The following is a 15,499-nucleotide window of genomic DNA, read 5'->3' as shown; positions in this document are numbered from 1 at the left end:
ACTCCCAACCGCTGTTTCCCGACTGAGGATTCCCACCTGGAATGGAAAATACTATTATCTATCAGTGGTTAGCTGAATCTGTGGAAGCAGGGGACTTACCACAGAGTCAAAAGTTATGTACAGATTTTTAGACCTTTCAGAGGATGGAACCCTCAAATCCTGTGTTGTTCAAGGGTCAACCATATTAGGAAAACAATTCTAGCATTATGTAAAAAAATAAAAATACATCAATGCTATATGGACTTTGTTCCCAGAATGCAAAGCTTGCTGAATATTCAAAAATAAATCAATATAATCCACTGCAGCAACAGTTTAAGGAAAAAATCAATAATCATAGAAATTAATATAGAAAAAGCATTTGATAAAATTTGACACCTGTTCATGATAAAAACTCTAAGCAAGCTAAATACAAAATCCGCAATTTAATTCAATGAAGTATAGCATTTTCAACAAGTTGTGTTGGAATAATTCGAATTAAGAGGAAAAATAAAACCAAAATCAACTAAAAATTCTTTGAACAAAAAATTGAACCTTATACAAAAATTAAGTCAAAAATAATACAGATCTGAATGTAAAATATAAAACTATAAAATTTAAAGAAACATAGAAGAAAATCTTTGTGATTTATCATTTTTTAGAATAAGCATTAAAGAGGCATTTCCCTCTGAAGTTTTCCTAACATTATAACACACCACAACATATTCACTGCTCTAAATTTCTGGTTCTTATGTACAAAAAATACCTAGGTTTTGTTTCCATGGCAATTCTATATTTCTTATGGCAACATCTCTGTTTTAAACAATTTGTTCTCTATACCATGGGATTGTTGTTGCTGTGTGTATATATCTGTGTGTGTGTGTGTGTGTGTGTGTTTGCCTACATGTGTATTTTGTGTGTTGATGTTGAACAGAGGGAATAGAAACCAGAAGACTGAGGGTGAGTAACCCAAAGAAGAGATTTACGTGTTTTCTTTTCACTTTCAGAAATATCCATTTATGGAAAATAATATTATTACTGTCTTTTTTATTATTAAAAATTATGTTTTACTTTTTTTTTTTTAAGTCATAACCTTCCTGAAAGAAAAAAAAACAGTCTCTTCCAGACTTGAAAATGTCTGCAGTGTGACATTGTGCAAACACAGGACAATTGCACCACAAGGACTTTAGCCTTCTTGAGTTAAGCAACTTACCATCCTGAGAAACTCAGTACCTGTGGAACTACGTTTATGGAATGACAAATGTCCCTTACATTCTCAGTCATAGAAACTCAAATTTAAACATTAACAACAAGGTGTCTTGAACAATATCACCAAATAGCATTGCAAATATATGTTGTTGTTTTTTTTTAAGAGAATATTTGTACCTAAAAGGACTAATACTTTAAGCAGTCCCATGGCTGGTATTTTCTTCCTACTGCATTCTTTAACAGGGAACAAAAACAAATAGGTGGATTAGATTAGACAGACAGATAGAATAAAAATAGACATAATATATAACAAACTTTCTCTATATTTTAGTATATATCTATATATCTATATATCTATATATCTATAGATATATAGATATATGGAGGGAAGGGGAGAAAGGGAGGGAGACAGGGAGGGGGCGAGAGAGAGAGAACTTTTATTGTTGCCGCTGAGCTTTCAGCAGAACGAACGTAGCTTTAGCTTTATAAGCACAAAAGCAGAGAGGGAACTACTCTGAATGATTCTTAGATAGTTATTATACAGAATGTCAGGTCAGTGCAAATAAGGAAAAGCTTGGCTAGTTTTAACCTCGAAAGCTATAAAATATGTCGAATGGATGCCTCTCAAGTGTGCGATAAAAATGCATCTTCACTGCCGCTAGCAATATTGTCCCTGACCTCAGAGCATTATTGAAGAGAGACCCATTGAATGCTTTAATTTCCACATAAACTGCTGATCATGATGGTTCAGACATGCCAGATGGCAGCGGGAGTGATAAATGATGTTGATGCCTCAGGAGAAATGAACTACTAAAATTATATTATATTCAGCTGGGATTTTAAAATATGCGATATAATTAAAATTGTTTTTCCATAGCAAAATGTTACACTTCTTTATTTAATAGAGTGTTAGTTAAGGAGACTAATGTGTGCATTTGTTTTGCCGAAGGTGTTCTTTCTTGTTCCTAGACATCACTCCAGTGGAAGTGTTCAGTACAAAGGGAGGATTTCCTCTGTAAGCTCTCAAGTAAGCCTGTCACAGACCCTGGAGTTGAGAGCAGAGGAGGGAAGATCCAGGAAATGCTGGTATATTCTCAGTTTCATTGAAACGCAATAGAAAGACAAATTATAATGAAACCATTTAATAAATCAAGACACAGTCTTTGAAAAACGCTGAGCTAATTTACCCCTGGTAGGACTGTGAGATCACCATGTTGACATTAATTCAGAATCGTTGCTGTTGTGAAAAATTCTATCAAACAAGTAGATACTCATGTTTAAATGAATGAAATAATGCACTTTGTATGTGTACTTTTATTTAGATGGGGGCATTTATTTGAAAACTTACTGTTGTTAGTGTTGCCATTGTATCTGTGTTCCCCGATCACGGAATGATTAGAGAATTGACTTTACTTCTTTCTCTAAACCCCTTCTCAACCCACTCTTCTATCCCAATTACAAATAAAAATGAACATGTATTATCTAAACATATGTGGTTTCCTCTTAGGATTATGTGAGTAAAGTCTGGCAAATCAGTAGCAGGCAGTTTGGAAAACAATGTCTTCTTATATGAATAAAAACTGTGGAGCAAATGCTGACTTTATAAATTTCATGGCACAGTGCAAAAGGAAAATGCAGGTCCCTTGTTCAAAAAGTAGAAAAAAATGTATATAGATAGGTAGGTAGATAGATAGATAGATAGATAGATAGATAGATAGATGACAGATAGATAGATAGATAGATAGATGATAGATAGATAGATAGAAATAGATACAGATATAGATATATAGGTATAGATATATAGATAAATAGATATATAGATACAGATGCTATAGATGTATGGCATTAAACGAAACACAACTTTTTCCTGTCTTCTGTGATCTCTCTCTGACATGGCTTTAAAAAAAAAAGAATGCTGTTTAATGTTGCCTCCCTTGGGCATAGGGCTACTCACAGGGCGAGGTAGGCCCTCGCAGATACAATAGGCAGGGAGCGCTGGCATGTGGCTCACCAACTGCCAGGAACGCCCTCCTGCTAGCCTCCAGATTGGATGATCCTGTCCTGAGGGCAGGGAGGTCACAGGCTTTTCCCCCTTTCCTCTGGTCCATTTCCCAACCCATACAGGCCGGGCCACCCTCAGGGATTGCAGCCTCCCATCTCGAAGTACTCGGTCTGGGCTTACAGCTGACCAAGACGGTTGCCCCTGCCGATTTGCCCACTGAATGCTCCTTGGCGCTTCCACCCTGTGGGCGGGGACAACAACTGCCTTGTGCCACCCTGAGCCACTGTGGGGTCCCTGTATCCAAGCCTGTGCCTCTCACACCTTTGCTTAGATTCCCCTGTAAGGACAGAGGGTGACAGCAGTTTTGCGCAAGTTCAGGTGAAGGGGCCCACTGGGGCGGATAGATGGATAGGACAGGAGCGAGTGGTCATCGGAAAACCCTTCACAGGGAGGAGGCAGTGAGGCAACCTGAGGCAAAGCTCCCAGCCCTGAGTTAGTGTTCTATCATTCCATCCAACTTCATTAACCAAAAAAAGAAAAAAAATAAGATAAAATTATCAAAATTTCCAAGGTGATGATGATCTCTGAGCATTAAAATTTCAAGCGGGCAGCTCTTCTAGCTTGGGACCTTGTGTGACAGCCAGGTCGGTTGTCCATATGGTCCTGTGGTTACTTCTTGAATTTAAGCAGAGTAATGACTCATGTGAATTTACCAGATTCAAAACATTATACCGTGAACCCTAATTTCATAACTGTCAAACTTTCAATTTACTAACAAGATTTCAGAGTTTAAGGTATAATTTTTATACTTTCACTGTATTCAACAAAGTTAAAATTTCAGACTATTTGGAAAAATTACATCCATTCACATGGCAGATATTAATAGCCGAGACCCTATAACTCAGCCAATTTTGGGGGATGGCCATATACTAATTAGCATTTACTCGCTACTAAATATCAAAGCTCACAATCAGACATAACACTGTGGTTTGATGCTACTTAGGTAATTAATAAGATTTCCTGAGTATGTGAACACACACACCCCTCCCCCCAAAAATGAACACAACACTAAGCAAACACAGTTAATGAATTATGTAAAGAATGACAAAGGCTTCAGTTTATTCAGTCTTGAAGTCTTTGTTCATCTGGCTGTGACTGAACCTTAATACGTATCCTAAAATCTGTAAGTCTTGTTTCAAATTAAGATTCCCTCCCGCCATGATCTTCACCTCCAGTTCACTGCTGCCCAGATGGTATAAATCATGTGAATGAACAATGCAGTGTAACTGAAATGCAACTGTTATCTGAAATACAAACTACTGAGTCCTAAGAAATGTCACTTAATCCTTGGAAATATCACTTTACAATTATTGAGAAAACAGTTAATTATTCAATCCCTTTATCTGGAGACCAGTTTACCTGAAGATTTGATAAACCCCAGCAAGAGTAAAGAAGAGGATTTTTACTTGTAATGCATATGGTGTCATGCTTCTGTGGGTGTTTTGTTCCTGGCAGATCATAGCTCATTTTGTTTGTTAAATGTAAAATAGTTCCTAAACTAAGCTAAACTAAACTGTTTAAAAAATAAAATAAAATAGTTCCTAAACTAAATAATAATGTGAAGAAATTCTTTACTTTAATAGGAAATTTTAATTCAGAACTAGGCATTTAGTGAACCAGCAAACCGCTCATCTTTTATTGATGGTCTCAACTAACATCTAGTTGAATTAAGAGCTCTAGGAAATGTTTTTGGAACCATTAAGAGACTTTGGTATGATCACTCACATTTTCTGCTTCAGGAAAACATTACCCCTATTAAAAAAAAAAAAAATACTTCTATGCTTGAAGCTACAGAGACTATTAAAATATACGTAATACATTTACAATAGTTGCAAAGGATAATCATTGCTAATAGACTTTTAAGTTTATCAGAAGTCCCTGGCAGTAATTTTTTAAAATCTATAAATAGATCCTTATTAATGAAAATAAAAGATGTCTAAAATTGGTCTTTTCATGTTGTAGGCATGAATGAGAATAATAACCAGAATTTGTTTTTTCATTGAGCAATTTTATCTTTAAACTACATATATCACCTATGTTACAGTGTTCAAATGCCATGGCCTTAGCAATTTTTTTTTTAGACATAGGCTAATGTCCACTACAGACTACATAAGACAATGACTAATATGTTAATAATTAATGACTAATATAGCATTTCTATTTAGTTTGTTAATGTACTACGTTTTATTGACTTTTTAATGTTAAATCAATTTTTAAATCCTGGGATAATCCCCTTGGTCAAAAGGTAGTATCTTTCTATGCATTGCTAAATGTTTTGCTAATGTTTAGTTTAGGCTTTTTGCATCAATGTATATGAGCATTATATGCAATTTCTTGTAATGTTCTTGTCAGGTTTTATAATGATAAGATAAAATATTCTGAGATTTGTTTCTTCTTATTAATGATATGAAATGATTAGTGTAAACTCGAAATTAGTTATTCCTGAAATATTTAGTAGTATTTAGTAATAAATATTTTTAGTGAAGCAAAAAGCCTTACGAACCTGGAGTCTTGCTTGTGGAAATGTTTTTATTTATGAATTTAATTCCTTTATCAGACAGTGAAGTACTCATTTTTCCACTTTTTCTTTTATCAGTTTTAATAAGTTCTCATTTTTAAGAAAGTAGCTCACTTTGTTTACATTTTCAAATTTAAATCTTTATTTTTTTATATACATGGTCGGACAATTATGTCCGCGAACTTGTTGCAATGATATTGCTAACGTTTTTTGATATCAGAGGGATTATTCATTATGAATTTGTACAAACAAATTGGACAAACAGTTGACCAAGTTTACTATTTGGAAATGCTGAAAAGGCTGTTTGAAAAAGTTAAATGACCTAAACTTTTGGCCAACAATTCATGGCTCTTGTATCACGACAATGTACCAGCTCACATGGCACTGTCTGTGAGGGAGTTTTTAGATAGCACACAAATCACTGTATTGGAACACCCTCCCTACTCACCTGACCTGGTCCCCAATGACTTCTTTCTTTACCTGAAGATAAAGGAAGACATTTTTATGACATTCAGGACATCAAGGGTCATATGATGACAGCTCTGATAGCTATTCCAGAAAAAGTTCCAAAATTGCTTGGAAGGGTGGACTTGGCACTGGCGCTGGTGCATAGCTTCCCAGGGGGAGTACTTCAAAGGTGACCGTAGTGATATTCAGCAAAGAGATGTGTAGCACTTTTTTTTTTTTTAATTGAGGTTTATTGGGGTGACAATAGTTAGTGAAGTTACATAGGTTTCAGGTATACAATTCTGTAATACATCATCTATATATCACATTGTGTGTTCACCACCCAGAGTCAATTCTCCCTCCATCACCATATATTTGATCCCTTTTACCCTCATCTACCACCCCCCATGAGTTTGCAAATGTAATTGTCAGAACTCTTATGTTGTTTTTAAGATGTCTAATTTTTATTTCTAATTAAAATAAATTGTACCTCTCTCTTGCTTTCTCTCTGTTTGGTTAGTATTTCCAGGAGTTTATTCATCTTATTACTCTTTTTAAATAATTAACATGAATTCATTTTGATTTTCTCCAATACAAAATGAAGTTAAATGACATTAACTTCTGCTCCTTTCTCAATTTCTTCCCTGCTCTTATTTTCTTTCTTCCCTACTCCTAGGCTTAAAGTTGTGTTCTTTTTTTAAGTTCTTGATTTTCAAAGCTTTGATTTTTAAGTCTTTATTCTTTTTAAGATACACATTCAAAAATACAAATATTACTCTGAGCAAAGCTGTCATACCTATTGTTTGGTTTCTTGTTTGTTTGTTTTCCCTCAAGATTTGCTCATCTTGATGTTTCTAGATCTGTTTTGTATGTATCCTGCTTTATATTTATCCTGCTCAGGGTTCATACTGCTTCCTGATTTTAGTGATTTAAAATTTTCAGTAGTTTTGACAGTATATTGACTATCATCATTTAACATATTTCTTCTGGTTAATTTTCTGCCATGCCTTCTCCTGGAGTTCTAGTTAAATAAATTCAAGAACTTTTCACTATGTGCCATAACTTTCTGTGTTTTTTCCTGGTGATTCTAAAACATTTATATTGTCTTATTTTCAATTTTTCTAATCCTCCATCTATAGCATTAAGCACATCTACTGAGTTTTAAATTTAAGCTATTGTATATTACAGTCTGAGCATTTATAGTTGATTGTCTATTTTTATAGATTTTTAATTCTCCGCTGTAATTCTCCATTTTGCCTCCTGTGGCTACAGGAAATAATTCCTTTAAGACTGCCAAACATACAAACTTTCTTAGCTTCTACCCATACCTGGATTTGAGAATTCAAGCCTTTAAATTTATTTATTTTTTTATTCTTTGAGTACTTTTTCCAGGATAAACAGAGGCAGACATTTAATATCTGTAGTTGCTATAGTAATTGAAAACCACAGGCAAGTATCTTTCTAATGTTTTATCATCAATGAGCATGCCATTCCACAACAGTATAGGTTATGATTTAAGTAAACATGATGCCACGTCATGTAATGAATTACTAACATACCATTTCTACTTTGCAAGGAAGCAATCTTTGAGTTCATCAACTATATTATAAACTCAATGCCAGAATCTCAATCTGAGGAGTTGATTCCTGGGGTTACTCCCATTTCCAATTAGTTAAGCTTAACAGGACACAAATGGCCCACTTAAAGGGTTTAATTGAAGAGAGTTTGATAAATGAAATGTTTTTAGAGGTGTGGGCAGGGTTAAGAACATAAACAAATAAAGATTGAATACCAAGGTCAAGCAATAGTGAAAAACAATGAAAAACCACTAGGACTGAAGGGACTAGTGAAAGCTATAATGAGAGATGGGTAGGTGAAATGAGGAGGAGAGAAAAAATATTGTCAGGGTTATGTCAGTGATAAAGAAGGGATAGAGGGCTCAACTGTAAGAAATGCCCTGATCTCTTTCTTCTCTCATTTTAGGTTTTCCAGTTCCTCCCACTGGATAAGCTTAACAGAAAGCTGGAGATCAACGAAATCTGAGGGATGTAGTTCTCCTGGGACACAAAGCAGGACAGAAAAGGAGCGATCTACTTGGGCAAATGAAGAATAACCAGAGTATACACCAAAGTAAAAAAGATAAGGAATTACTATATTCTTAACCACATCATAACTTTTATCACTGCTAGTGAAAATTAGTTCAGCTATATTGCTCAACAGATATCAAGATTATTTTTCACACTTGTATTTCATTTTCTTCATCTTGCCCATCTCCACTTTTCCCCCCCACTATCATTTATACATGCTTATTTTTATTCCATTGTACGCATGTGAGTGAAACAACAAATTATTTCAAGTATTTCACATTTACACCTGCTTCTGGACAATTTCTTCCGTTATTCATGCTAGCTCTTTTGAAAGCATCATTTATAGTGGTGTGGTACATATTTTACTAAATATACATTTCTGAAATTTCTAGTGCTATGATTACAAATACTTTAGGTTACTTAGATTTAAATAAATTAAAATGACGTAAAACTAAGAGTCCATTTCCTCAGTGACACTAGCTGTGATTCAATCCCGGAAGAACCACATGTGCCTAAGGCTATTATTGTGGATATAGTCTATTTCCACCTTCACAGAAAGTTCTATTGGAGAGCTGTCCTAGAATATAATGTTGACCCTTCCATTGTACTAGAGTTCCCCTTTTAAAAGTCATTAATGACTCCCATATTAATAAGCCCATAGATAACTACTGTAATTTAAATATTTATTTGTTAACCTCTACAATATTTGACAACCTAGAGTATTAACTCCTTAAAACTTTTCTCTCTTCTGCCTTACCACCATACTCTTTTGGTTTTCCTGATATTATCCAGATATGCCTCCGAATTATCCCAAATTCTCAGTGTTCCCTGATATTTATTCTCTAAACTTCACCATTGTAAGTACATAATATTAGAGGAAACAAGGAGAGCTTGTGTGTTTGTAATGCTCCTATTATTTTTGTGTTGAAGACCAAAACAACCTCAAAAATCATATCCTGGCTCCGTTTGTTTTCTCTACCAGTTTGTTATTCACACTGTCACTGTTATAATGTTTCCACTGGAATTCACAATGGCATACAAAATGATCACACAATATGTCACCTCTCTATCTTTCTAACCTTATCTCTTACGTTTCCCCCAAAGTCACTCAGCCCTTCAACTATAAGGGGATACTTAAAAGTTCCTCAAACACATGCAGTTTTTCCTCTCCTTGTTTGAAATGGTTTATGCAGATGTTTATCTACTTGCTTGAAACACTTTACACAAGTTTCCCATCTTCATGCCTCACAGTTCACCTCACAAATGTTTAATTATAATCCAAGTTTCAGGTTAATGTTACTGAAATGAATGTGATTTTAAAATAAAATAATCTGCCTGATTATTAGCATGGCTTGTATTTATCATGTGTTTCTTTTGTTAGCATATGTGATATGCGTCTGGCTTTGCTAGAGGCAAAATTTGAAGAGGAAAATTAAAATAAATAATGTAAAGCACCCATATACCACATGATACAAAGCCTACTGCTCGTTTAGGCATTCAGACAATTTCACCAAAATGCATTTTGGGTAATGGCAGTGTTAGCTTCCATGGTATACAAACTATTCCCATCAGTAACCACGAAGATATTGTTAAACTGCTGCCTTGGGATGTGTAGAGATATCCTAGTAAATGACTTAATAGTTAGCGATATCAAGGCCATAAACTAGTAATTCTATAAAGATATGTATAATAAACTATGAATAATTTTTATGTGACTGGACTGATAGATATCAGAAACAATTGATCTTGGCAGTATGAAAAATAAAACGTGCATGTGAAATTCATTTTTATTTCAAAGTTCTGCTAGTTAATCATTTCTACAGTGTTTTTTTTTTCACAGATGTGCCCTGATACAATCTATCTGTCTCTTATAATACAGTGAGTTTGAAAAAGCTATTGATCACTTTTCTGCAACTATTTGAAAAAACAAATTGAAGTATTTACATCAGCCTACTACCACTGTCTCAATTATTCAGCATTTATATAATTTTGTGGGCTATAGCATCTACTTAGTGAAATTTCCCACTGAATATTTACATAATTGATCTAGTTCTCCAATCTTTCCATGTGTTTTTCATTTATGGTCACAATATTAATTACGTCTTCTGTTTTATTCAAAATTCAGGCAAATATACTATTGTTATAACTTAAACATAAGTTATATTTAATTTACATTTGGGGAGATTTCGTACAAAGAACCATGTGCACATTTCATGAAGAAAGTTACCTGATTGCCCAAGTCAATTTTGTGTTTCTCTGTGAGTAAAATGTATAGCAATGATTCTTTCGGGAGTTTGATATAACATTTTACATGTTAGTTCTTAGGCGAACAAAGTTCATAAATAAAAACAAGAAAATGGATGAGCAATAGTTCACATTCTACAATTATTAGTAATATTGTGACTACAGTTTAGCCAATCTGCTAGGTCTTATAATTTTCAAGGATCAGTTATTACAACTGATCTAAAGAACAGAGCAAAGAACAAAGCACAGCTTTGATGTCATGAGGTTCACTGAAATTTTATCTATTTGAAAATAACTGACTTAGCTCTTTTTGATAAATTACAGGTAACTCTTTATAAATTAGGTACTTAAAAAACTGCCTGAAGTCAAAAGCATTGGTTTCCCTTTCAATATTTATCACAAAACAATAACCGAACAATGATAGGTTCCGGTAATTTGTTCTGTTATCAATTTACAGAAAAATGTGAGATTTGTTCAGGACCTGATGTCATATACCAATATTATATTTTGTCACTTCTCTTCATGTCACTTATAATGAAGTCAGATAATGTTTATGATTGTTTAATACTTTTTCCTCCACTAAACTGCAAGCTCCCTGTAGACAGGGACCTCACCTGTATTTTCATCGCTGTGTCATCTGAGGCTTCTACAGTGCCTAGCATATCGTGAATGTGCAATTTTTATTTACTGAATAAAGGGATTCAAGTCCTGACCTCCATGTCACCATACCTAGAGATCTGTAGCACCAGATGACTTGCTTAGGTCCTGTTACATCTCTATTCTGGGCACCTCCATGAACCGCAACTGCTTTTTGATATTTTGTTTCCTGCTTCACTCAGTTATGATGGGGTTCTTGCCACCTTCAATCACTGAGACAATAACATGTTGTTGCTGTGAAGCAGCTTACTTAACAATCTGGTTTTCCGTTTTAGAACATCAGGCATTCCTTAATTTTTTAAATTTGGTCGTGATCTTGGAAATGAAGACCAAAGATTTCATCTTTTGGCACTGTGCTGTGTTTAAACTATTTAAACTCCCTTAGATAGAGGTCTCTGAGAAAAATGGAACCAGGTCTTCTACATGAATCCACTGACAATGGATAGAATGATATCAGTTCCACTATTAGTGAAAGTGCATGGATTAACGGACTACTTAGTAACGTAAATAAAACAGGGCAATTGTGGAGAACAGAAAAAGCAAAAAGAAAAACGCTGTAGTGCTATTTTTTGTCATTTTTCATTATAGTAATCGAGTTTCTTACAGAGATGCCTATTTTCAATGGGTTGCTATGGAAATCCACACTTTATAAATCATGTACAAAGGCTGTCTTCATTTGCAGTGTGCCCCACAATAATAAAGAAGATTATTAAAGTGGAGTCACAAGAGTCTGTAAAAGAGTCTGGTGAGAGTGAAACAACGAAGGCATTAAACATTAAAAGCAAAATTTCAAAAGATCCCATGAAAATCTCATTAAGTATTTGTGGTAGCCTCGGGGTCATTCAATGATACTTTGGACAGCTTTCAGAGTCTTCCTGAGAGATAAAATTTTGATGATTGATGATGAATTGTTCATCGATATTTGACAGCACTGACAGTTTCCCCATGTGATTTGGGATTATTTTCTTCCACAAGAGATGTGTGAGTTAGAATCTCTGTGTTAGAATTTCAAACAGTGTATCCCTTAAGGGATCCAGTAACTTCTTACATTTTCTCTCAGTCTTTACCATTTTAGAGCCAAACATAGTCCATGTTTATTTCTTTAAACATAAAAGGAAATGATTTCTACTCTGCTTTACAATCAAAATGATTCTGACTGTCACCGACTGGAAAGGAGCCACTCAGAGGCATTATAAAACATGTCATCACTTCAAAAGTCATTATCCCTTGTACACCTCAAGATCATGTTTTTGTTTTTCACTGTGATCATTGGGAAAACAAGGTTTCAGATTGCAGCTGTTAGGTCCATTCTGCTAAGAGAGGCAGAAGAGACCTTCAGAGGAGATCATAGAAAATTACTAGCAGGGCTGTCCTCTCTCCAAGAGCTTTCCTCAGAGGGAGCCCCAGTACAATTAACATTGCTTCAACTAGGACAGATCCTCTCTCTGAATAGGCGTTTTGATTCATGGTTCTACTATGGTTCTATTTTCTATCATCTGTCCACCCTATGGAATAAGGGCTGCCAATACATTTACAGGCACCAGGAGGGTTCACCAAAACATAAATTAGGATCCCACATGCTGTTCAGGGACAAGAGGATTTCAGAAAACTTAGAACTGACTGTTGTTTAAATTGAGGGCATTTGGCATCTCTATTTCAGTGATGATATAATCTGTACATGAAAAATCTTTTTGGAGGAGAATGGTAAGTACCCAGTTTCCTATTTTTAATACATACATTCAAAAATTCATATTCTCTAGCATATTGAAATTTTATTTGATTCAGCTACATATTATATTTAGGCAAACACTTTTGTATTCACATATATGTGTTATGAATAAAATATAGATAGGTAAATTAGTATGGTTATTTAATTCTTCCTTATCATTTGAGGGAGTGTTAGCTATAGACAGAACGAATCATATCTAAGAGAGCTCATCTTTTTATGAATTGTGTGATTTCATATAAGTGGGTTTATTTTTAATGGTGGTACAAATGTCAAATATGATTATCTATTTCTTGAGATAAAAATGTGGCAATGCGTGAAATTCCTTTCTGTACACGTATTCTCATAGATCTCAAATGTGGATAGGCAACTGAGGCTCTCTTGTGATAGGTTAAAATTGACTCAAACTTTCCTGGAGAAGTTCTCAAATAATTGATATCAAGTACAAATCATAGCAGAGTGCCTATTTGTAGACTATTATTATACAACTAAGTTGTACTGTCTAATACATCTTTAAGTCCATTTTCCCTTTCATCTCTTCTCCATATTCAATTAAAAAAATAAACAAACTTTAAGCAGTTCATTTTATCAGTTCATTATACCAGTTTGTACTGAGTATAGATTCAGGCAAATTTTTTATTTCATTACAAGAACTGATTTCTGGCTCAAATCCTACCCCTTTGTTCATCAGAATTACAGAGTCCTAGCCTTCTGAGTTCATTAAATAAAATATTTAAAAGTGGGTTTTAAATTGCAAAAACAGTTCCATATATAAAATAGTTGTGTGTGCCATTATTGATGAAGAGTGCATCTGTAGGTTGACAATTCTAAGGTAACTGTAATTGTACTGTTGCTGTTTATATTATCTTAGATGAACTATCAGGCTACCAGATGAAGTTTGATACATAAATTCAGTCTTATTTCAATATTGTTCACCAATAGAAGCATTTTTAGATGATCAGAAATTATTCTGATGCTAGCATTGATGTCCAGGACCATATAAATAGGTCTACTATATTATAATTTTTCTACCCCAGAGACTGGTCAGAAACATGTATCACACAAAAGTTTTAGCAGCTTGGTTATTCTTTCATGAACACTGAACACTTAGGTAAATGACAGAAGAGTTTGCAATTGTTAGGGATCCAACAATTTCCCACTTGAAAACTATTTCCTACACTCTCCCAATATGACATGTGTTATCAGAATTATCTCTATTTCATAATGATAAAATATTAAATCACACTGAACTAAATAACTGATAACACCATTCTGAACTTTGTAATAGTCAGTACTAATTTTTCTTATGTTACCTGTTTTTCTCTGTTGGCCTAGTTTAGTGTTTTCCCCTGAACTTAATTAATTCACTTGCATGTGGTCCTAACATGAAGTTATATTTTACTATTAAGAGAAAAAATCTTTCTCTTTTATGCTCCTTATGTAGAGATGTAAGTCTTGGGTCCTATCATCAGCCTTCACTCTAACTAGATGGATGCTTTTGAGAGGCTTATGTTACCTCTATGAAATCCCCTTTTTCTTTCATTAAAACCATACTAACAGCACATTTTAATCCCAGAGCTCTTAAAAATTTGTTATTTATAACGTGCTTTGAGGTATCTGGAAGAAAGATGTATTATTTGTAGTGCTATTGAAAACAATATATACTATATTATTTAGCACATATTGAGTTGTTTGCTTTTTATGTATTATATAAAACATCAAAGTTACCTTGGGCAGATTGACATGGTTTTAGGAAGTGCTGGATTAGCAGGCAAAGGAAGAGTAGTGATCCAGGAAAGTTTGCTCCACTTTGGAAATAAATGTCTGGTCTGACCTTTCTTTCTTTCTCTTTCTTTCCTTCTTTCCTTCTTCTCTCTCTCTCTCTCTCTCTCTCTCTCTCTCTCTCTCTCTCTCTCCCTCCCTCTTTCCCTCCCTCCCTCCCTTCTTTCTTTAAGGAGTTTATATATCAAGATGACACATTTGAATGATAACTTACAATGCCCAACTGAAATTTTGTAGGTGCCAAACTATGACAAAAATATAATTAAATCGATTTCTTGCTCTAGAACTAAAAGTTACTCACAAACTCTTTTAATAGACTTACCAAATTTTCATAATATTAAATTTCATATCTGTGTGATAATATCTCTGCACTCAAATCACCAACTGTATTTTCCATTTACTATATAGATAGTATGAGTATAACTTCTATTGATATATCTAATGGACCTCAGTGTCACTATGAAAAAGTCTGAGAATGATCTACTTTCTCCCTTATAGTCACATGCCCCTTTTTTTCTATATGCTCCCAAAATATATATTTTCTTCTTTTAATATTTTTGAAGGCTCGGCAATTTTATTAGAACATGATTTGGTTTTGATCACTCAGAGTCAATATTCCCAGGTATGCAGTCTAATTTTTTCTTTGTTTTTCAATATGTTATTTTTTTAAAAAAAGAAAAGGATTTGTCTTCAGGATTTTGTAAAAAGTATAGCTTTTAATACACATTCTATTTTCGTACTTTTTTTTTCCCTCCATGGTTCTTATTATTTGTATGCTTAATTTCCCTGTA

The sequence above is a fragment of the Rhinolophus sinicus genome, linkage group LG07 (assembly GCF_036562045.2).
Source record: "Rhinolophus sinicus isolate RSC01 linkage group LG07, ASM3656204v1, whole genome shotgun sequence".
Classification (NCBI taxonomy): Eukaryota; Metazoa; Chordata; class Mammalia; order Chiroptera; family Rhinolophidae; genus Rhinolophus; species Rhinolophus sinicus.
The sequence above is the reverse complement of the archived record's forward strand: the minus strand, read 5'-3'. Positions refer to the sequence as shown.